The sequence below is a fragment of the Suricata suricatta genome, chromosome 17, assembly GCF_006229205.1.
Source record: "Suricata suricatta isolate VVHF042 chromosome 17, meerkat_22Aug2017_6uvM2_HiC, whole genome shotgun sequence".
Classification (NCBI taxonomy): domain Eukaryota; kingdom Metazoa; phylum Chordata; class Mammalia; order Carnivora; family Herpestidae; genus Suricata; species Suricata suricatta.
In genome coordinates, this window is record NC_043716.1 from 40,700,779 (window position 1) to 40,709,446 (window position 8,668).

Sequence of the window (8,668 nt, forward strand, 5' to 3'; positions counted from 1 at the left end):
ACCAAGAATTGGACACTTAACTGCCTGAGCCACCGAGGTGCACCGCTCTCCTCCCCTCCGCCCGCCACTTGCATTCTCACCGGTGTTCTTGGGTGCTTTCCCGGAAAGCATCAACTCCTCTGTGAGCCCCCTCCCCTCCAACCTTCTTAGGACATCATCCCCGCATTCACCAATCCTCTCCTCTGATAACGTCTACTCCTCCTTCCCATAACCCAAGACCTTTCTGTCCTTAAAAACAAAACCACCACTACCAAAACCAACCCCCGCCACAGGCTGCGCATCTTCACAGCCACACTTGTTGCTAGAACCCCCTGCCCCACTTCCTCACCATCCATTCAGTCCTTGGAGCAAACAGTGGAGGTTGCCAACCCCAAATCCATCTCCTCTATCCCAACATCTGGATCCTGGCAACACCCCGCCCACTTCTCTGGCCCTGCCCCCTCCAGTCCTGCCTCAACCCCGGAGCTCGGGATCACAGGTTTGCCCCCCACCCCTTGCCTCTAGCTCATTTCAGGATCACTGTCCTCTCTTGGCTCCAATGGCTTTCAGTTCCTTGGAAATCTTTGCCCTTGGACCTTTCCCCCATTTACAACATCATCGTCCACTTTATCTAATTCTTTTTTTTAATTTTTAATTTTTTTTGTCATCTCTGCACCTAACATGGGGCTCAAACTCACAGCCCTGAGATCAGTGGTCAAATTGGTTCTGACTGAACCAGCCAGGTGCCCCTATCTGGCTAATTCTATTCAACTTTTAGCTCTTCGTTTACATGGCTCACTCCAGAAGGCCGGCCTGGGTTGGATGCAGGCTCTTACGCCCTCCCTAGGTTTATTTCCTTGATCCACGCTCAGCCTGCCAGCCAGTGACGTCCCCTCCACACAGCATCAACTCCATGACGGGTCTGCTTTCCACAGTCACACACAACATTCATGGCGCTCAATAGAGGTTTGTCAAATGAAAAAAAGAAGAGCCTTCCAAACACCACAGCAGGCTGGCTGGGCGTGTGTGGGGCTAGGAGAAAGAGGAGAAACACAAAATTGGACCTGAAAATCTGAGTTGGCTCACCACTGTTCTTGTTTTACTGGAGTTTAATCTGGAATTCGAGCAGTCTTTGAGGTGTGGAAGCAAAACAGTTTCACTGGAGACCTACCCCATGGCATGTGGTCACGGTGGAAATTTCTTTCCCAACGCACAACAGAAAGAACTGACCTGCTGCTTTTAAGAAAGAATTAGAAGAGTCTATTTGCAAATCCATCCCCTCCCCAACTCGTTTCCGATTAGTTTTTCTAGATGGATCATTGGAAACATCATGCTTCCGGCGCCAGGCACCCCATCTATGACCCGTTATAAGTCAGAGCCCCAGCGGAGTGTCGCCGTGGGCCAGCGTCTCCCGTGATGCCCTCACTCACCAAACGTCAGCGCCATCACGAGCCCCACTTCACAGATAAGGAAACCTACCCTTAGAGGACACACCCCGTTGAATTCACTATGTTTCTGGAAAATTCATCTGACGCTGTTGCTTTTATGGGAAGGTTCTATTTTCTGCAACTCTGAAGCCGTCCAGGAATCTGCTCGCGTCTTCCCCAGAGCCTGGGCACAGGACCGCTCACATCCTCGCTGGGGAGGACCCATGACACCCTGTGCCGGCCCTGCAGCCCCGAGTGGGGGCGGGGGGCCATGAGGGACAACAGGTCCGCGCCCCAACACAAGGCCCAATCGCTCCCTTCAAAGGACGTTTCTGAGTTCTTCCCCATTCCGAGTCTTTCATAAATGTCAAAGATTTATAGTGCTTATTTGTGAAAATACTCGCCCAGCGTCTCTAGGAGCTTAAGAGGAAAGAAGAAAGATGTGAAGGGGCGCCTGGGTGGCTCGGTCAGTTAAGCGTCCGACTTTGGCTCAGGTCACAATCTCACGGTTTGTAGGTTCAAGCCCCGCGTCGGGCTCTGTGCCAACAGCTCAGAGCCTGGAGCCTGCTTAGATTCTGTGTCCTCCTCTCACTCTGCCCCTCCCCCACTCAAGCTCTGTCTCTCTCCCAAAATAGAAACATTTAAAAAATAAATATAATAAAAACTTAAAACAAGTTCCAGAGATCTGTCATACAACAATGTGGATATAGTGAACACTACTGAACTGTAAACCTAAAAATCATTAAGAGGGTAAATTAAGATCCAGAGTCAAGTGCTCCACTGACTGAACCAGCCAGGCACCCCTGTATATTCTGTATTTTCTTTATCCATTTACCTGTCGATAGACATTTGGGCTGTTTTCATCTCTTGGCTAATGTGAGCAATGCTGTGGTGAACATGGGTGTGTAAACATCTCCTTTCAATTCTTTCAGATGGATACCCAGGAATGGAATTAATAAGTTTTTTAAAAAGCAGGCTGGCTACCAGCCTGAGTTTGGGTTGACATGGCTATTAAATTGCTACGGATAAAATTAGAGAACCAAAAAACGGTTTGCATTAGAGGAAAATTGCTATAAACAAGAAAGACCAAAACGCGTTCCATACTGAGAGCATGATTTCTTACCTTTCTGCACGCAGTGGTTCAGAGTTTATGCTCATAGTTTTCCTAATAGTTGACTAAAGGGGCGCCTGGGTGGCTCAGTTGGTTGAGCATCCGGTTTCAGCTCAGGTCATGATCTCGCGGTTCATGGGTTCAGACTCTGTGTTGGATTCTGTGCTGACAGCTCAGAACCTGGAGCCTGCTTCGGATTCTGTGTCTTTCTCTCTCTCTGCCCCTCCCCTGCTTGCTCTCTGTCTCTGTGTCTCAAAATAAAATAATAAAGAGATGAAAAAAAATTTGAAAAAAAATAGTTGACTAAAGTCTCTTCCATCTTCTGTTACAAGGCCTCAGAACCTACATCTGAGTCCAATCAAGGTAGGGTTACTAGTTTTAGCAAATAAAAATACAAGATGCTCAGTTAAATTTGAATTTGGGATAAACAACAAATACTTTTTTAATGTTTATTTGGTTTTGAGAGAGAGCGAGCGAGTAAGCGGGCGAGCACAAGTGAGGGAGGGGCAGGGAGAGACAGACAGAATCCGAAGCAGGCTCCAGGATTCGAGTTGTCATCACTGAGCCCATCACAGAGGTCGAGACCTGAGCATAAGTCAAATGGTCAACCAACTGAGCCACGCAGGCACCCCCAAATAACGTTTAATATACCATGTGTTTTATCTGGCAACCCTAAGCCAAAGGTAGTGGGCATTTATTCCAGGTCGGCTTACGCTGATCTAGCTCAGCCTTCTCGCCCGGCTCCTAGCTGTGCCGGGGCGCGTCACGCTCCTCCTGAGCACACAGGCGCCCTCATGCCCTGTGCCAGGAGCTTGGCCCTTCCTTCTCCCCGCTCTCTCCAGAGCTGCCTTGACTGGCCACTCACTGCTTGAGGGCAACGAGATAGATAAAAGAAAAAGCAGTCTCCACTCCACACTCTCTCTTCTAGCTAACAAGCCCCTAAAAGCAGGCCACTGGAATCAACCAGCAGAATCACAAGCTGGTCTGTAACCGAGACGGGGGGCCGTGTGACACAGGCCTTTGTCTACGATTATTTTCCCAGTGGGACGTGAAGTGAACAATCCGCTGATTATTTGCATTTAACCCTATTTCCAGGGTTTTGCCTTTAAACGCATCTCAAGGAGCCCCGATCCTCGTGCAGACCATTCTGCAGAGGCTGCGCCCTGTCGCGGCTGCCAATGGCACCTGGGTACGGGGGTCGAACATCAGCCCCTGCCTGCTGGGCACGAGCCACAGCTGCAACGTGCTTCCAGAAAAATGGGCCAGGCCAAAGGGGCTCCCTGTCAGTGCTTTTCAATGTTCCCAGTGCAAAGATAAAATTTCACTTTCACAGGGCTACACAAACTAAAAATAAAACTGGAAAAAAATAGCGATCTAGTTCTGTATCATTTTTCCCCATGGTCAGGTCCCATTCAGGTCACTGGCTGTGCACGGAAATCGGTTATGAACAGTTGCTCGGTTCTGCCTCGCCTGGGGTTTGAGGCTGTCAGCCAGCCGTGGCCTGTGTGACGGCCCCGGAGAGCACGGCAGACAAGGATACTTGTGGAAGGTTCGGCCGAGGGTAAAGAGGGAATCCGGTCAGCTTTTCCCCACGGCTCCCACAGTGGGCTTCCTTGGGTTTTCTTCCACAATCCCGGGGTCTCGTTGCAAACAGGCCTAGCGCGTCAAGGGCAGGGCCAGGGAATGCGGGGCCGTCTCCTCGGGACTGAGATGCAGGAGGAAACCAGCGCAGAGCGAGCGCTCGGCCCCAAGTCGTCTTCTCGTTTTCTTACTTCCCACTCCTGACTCACTTCCTCTTTCCGATTTCCTCAAAGATGTCATCCGACGTAGGGCGGAGAAGTTTTTCAGTAATGACACCAACTCACTGACAGAGAAGGTGAGATGGTTCTCTTTACACGGGATTAGTCACAGTCCTAGAGCGGAAATCCTGAATCCACACTGGATGAGGGTTTAACAACTTCCGTACACGCAGCTTGTCAAGGACCGCATGCTTCCCAGCACCCACCCCTGCAATCACTTCTGGACGATTCTGCCCAGCCTCTATAGCCCTCGCCCCCTAGGCTTCCATCAGTCATTCTGGGCCGTCAGAGAAGATACTCATGTGCTATGCCAGGTCTAAACCTCCTTGAAACAGAGATCGTTCAAAATAATCCTCCTTCCCCTTTTATCCCTAGCCCATCCTTTTTAAAAATGTTTCTTTATTTAGAGACAGCGTGCGAGCTGGGGAAGGACAGAGAGTGAGGGAGACAGAACCTGAAGCCGGCTCCAGGCTGTCGGTACAGAACCCCAGGTGGGACTCAAACTCACGCACCATGAGTCCATGACCTGAGCTGAAGTTGGACACTTAAATGATTGAGCCACCCAGGCACCCCTCCAGTTTTTACTTCTTTTCTCTAAAAGAAATGGTTTCAAAACTTAACATATATGATAATTATAAGGGGGAAACTGTTGGGTGAGGTGTGTTCTGTGCCTTCCAGGGGCGGCTACTCAACTCTATGCACTTGTCACTACTAAATAAAAAGGGTGAATTTTACATTTAAATTACACCTTAATAAAAGATTTTTTAAGAATCACCTAGGGAATTAGTTCTGAATACGAAGACCTGAGAGGGGCCCAAGGAACCTACATTTTAACAGGCATCCCTGTCCTTACACAAGCGGCTTAATGGTCACGTTTGGAAAAAACACGGTAGATCCAGGAAGGTCCACTCGGGAGAGATCCACGCCGCAGCCCCCGCCTCTACTAGCAGGAGCCTGGGGTGCAGACCCGGATTCTGTTCTCGACTCCACCCCAACCTCTACCCCTGGGTGACAGGCTTCCACTCTGAGGAACAAAAGGAGAGAAACCCTAAAACTATTGTACTTTAAGATTGATAGAAGTCTTAGAAATAGTGTTTTTTTTGTTTTTTTTTAATATTTATTTTTGATACAAAGCATGAGAGGGGGAGAAGCACAGAGAGAAGGAGACACAGAATCTGAAGCAGGTTCCAGGCTCTGAGCCAGCTGTCAGCACAGAGCCCGATGCGGGGCTCGAACCCAGGAACATGGATCTGACCTGAGCCGAAGTCGGAGCCTTAACCGACTGAGCCATCCAGGCGCTCCTAGAAATAGTTTTAAACCCCATGCAGCAAAGACTTTATAGCTTTGATGACAGGACACCTTTTCCAGGTATCAGTCTCTGTTCTGAAGGCAAGTCTGCCAGAGAACCCACTTTCAAAACTAACAGGGTGCCACCTTCACTGCTTCAGTAGCTTGGAAGGGCTGACAAGTTTATTACCAAATATGGCTGGCTGACCAGTCCACGCTCTGTGCTGCTGAGGGTGCGCTCGCTGTGGGACCCACCAGCCAGCCTTCGCTGTCCAGGCTGGTCGGGGGGCGGGGGGGTTGGGAACAGATGACATTTTTGCAATAAACCCCCTCCCCCACTTCCTCCCAGAAGGCACATTAGCCACACCAAGACCGGTGTGGGTCTGCAGGGGGCACCCCCTCTCAGGAACTCCTTTTGGAGAAAAGGCCGTGAGAACTAGCCTGAGAGAAGACAGGCTGTGTTCCCAGTTTCTGCGCTTAGACTCCAGCCTCCCCACTCCTGCACAAGGCCACGGATCCTTCCCGGATTTAGGATGCCAGGAATATGCCAATCCGTGTAGACACAGCGATCCCTGGAGTTGTGTACCTCAGCTGTGAAAAAGGGGGATGTTCTGAGCCCAAGCCATCTACTTGGCAGTTTGTCTACTCCTGCGCTCCCACTGAGATCAATTTACAGATGAATGTGCTAGGAGAGATTTTCGGATCAGGTTTTCCGTACAAACCATTAAGCTCCCAGCTACTGTTTTATACAAAAAATGGGGTAAAATCCTCCAAAGGACATTTACTGGCAGCTGAGTTCTCAAGTTTGGGAAAAGATGCACAGACCACGAAGGAATCTTCTAAACTGTATTTGGAACTCACAAAACATTTGGAACAGACAGATCTTCCTAGAGACAAGGCCCCGAGCACAGAGATCTGTCCCCAACGTAGAAGTTTTACATTAACTGTACAGAACAAAATGAGCAACGAGTGACCTTTGGCACCGGACTGGGTAACCCCTTAGCTGTTCATACAAAACCCAAACTGCACACAAGGCATCAGACTGCTGGTTGACAGGTGAAGTTTACATTTAAATTACCTTAAAAATCTCGAAGTCCGCGGTTTGTCAGTACCAATACGCTAACCGCGTCTGACACTCGGTACCTGAGGCAGAGACCTCTGCAAGAGCTTGCTTAAAGAAAACACAGTCGGAAAGTACAACAAAGAAACACTTCCAATCTTGGAAGCATATAGCCAACGTCTTCCCTGGCTCACCAAGCCAGCCTTGAAATGTGAAACGCGTAACTTCTTTTATTTCTGTAGACTTTGTATGGGATTGGACTCCTGCATTTTAGAATACTAGGGTTTGCCTCTTTTTAAAAAGTATGATTATTAAGGCATGTGCATGAAACAAACTCACTTAACATGATTATCAAAAACCACACAACTGCATTAGGGACAAATAAAATCTTTTTGTCTCTCCATGATGTGTGGCCAGAATGTAACTTTTACTTCCAAACTCTACACAGTAGAGGTGCCGGGGCTTTCTTATTTCCAGGTGGTAAGGCTCTTCGTGAGATTACATGATTTTATACCAACCCAACTGATCTAATACCTGGAATCTTTCAATCAAAATGACCCACAACTGTGTATCTTGGATTTTCAGGTTCTTTTCTTCAGTCAAGAAAGACCCTTCCTTTATAAAAAGGCATTTCTTGAAGTAGGTTCAAGTATAACATAATTGCCTTTTGCTGCAAGCTGGCTGGCCAAAAATTTATCACAAACCGTAGATGTTATTTTTAGAGGTATACGGTCTCTTAGATGAGACAGAAGGAATAAACACGGACGTTTGTAAGCTGAAAGGGTAAAGCATCAGTATGACTAACGGGAATGACATTTAAGTCCATTCTTGGTACAAACTACTTAAAGTCAAGTGTTTTAAGCCACCACCGACTCCTGTGATCCTTGAGAGCACTGGAGGAGTCTTAACTACCATCAAGTCGTTTTGTCAACTATTTTTTTCTTGAAGATCCAAGTTCAGACACATGGCCAATAGTTGGTTTTTAAATGCCTTTTACCATAGGCTCTAACTACTTCATAACACTTCTGAGAAGTAGCTCCCGAAACTTGGAAAAGTCAGGTGAACTGTCTAAAGTCACACCATTAAGAAATGACAGAGTTAAGGTACTGAATAAGGACTCTTTTTTCTCTGTAAAGACAGAGGTGGCCTTCTAAAAGCCAGATAGGCGGGAGTTGTCACGGCTGTGAAGACCATTTTTGATGGCAAAGTTCGCGTTTATCAAAAGGAGTTTTTTAGAGATTAGTCAAGAAAAATCTCCAGAAAAACGGACTTCAAATGAGGTAACATACTTGTGGTTTTCAATGAGCAAATACAAAACAGGAAAACCTAGGTCTTAAGGCGAAGATGAAGGCTTACAAAGTGAACACTAACACTTCTTTAGGAGAAAATGTTATCTAATCCTTTCTTCAAATCTGAATGAAGAAAAAAGCCTGTTTTATAAATCTCTTCTGAATAACACATTTTAACACAGATGATGAGCAAAACACACACCGCATCTGAATAAATCCAACAGTATATTCAGAGATATAAACATGTTGGCCGTATCCTGGTTCTAGTAGATTAAAGACTAAACACTCAACTATTTCGAGAAGCAAATGTCACAGGCTAGGCAAGTCTTTCTGGCATATTTCCAAGGAATATGATTTTGATAGAAAAAAACAAAACAAAAAACCTGCTGACACGCTTTTTTATACTAATACCTGCAAGTTCCAGAATAAGCTGAATGAGATTTTTAGAGATTTGATGTAGACCCAATTCATGGGTTAAGCTGGACACCGATAGGGCCATTTTCCTCATGGAGGTCCCTGACATGCCATTACGGGAGAATGACTTTGGCAAACTCCCGTGTTCAAAGGCTGAAAGAAATGTACCAAGAAAACACAGTGAGGGTTGGGAGCTCTATGTCAAAGATAAAACTCTGGTGAGAGACTAGATTTGTACACGTGAAGTGACTTAGGATATTTTCCTATACACTTGAAGATGTTGGAAGAATTATCCAGACACA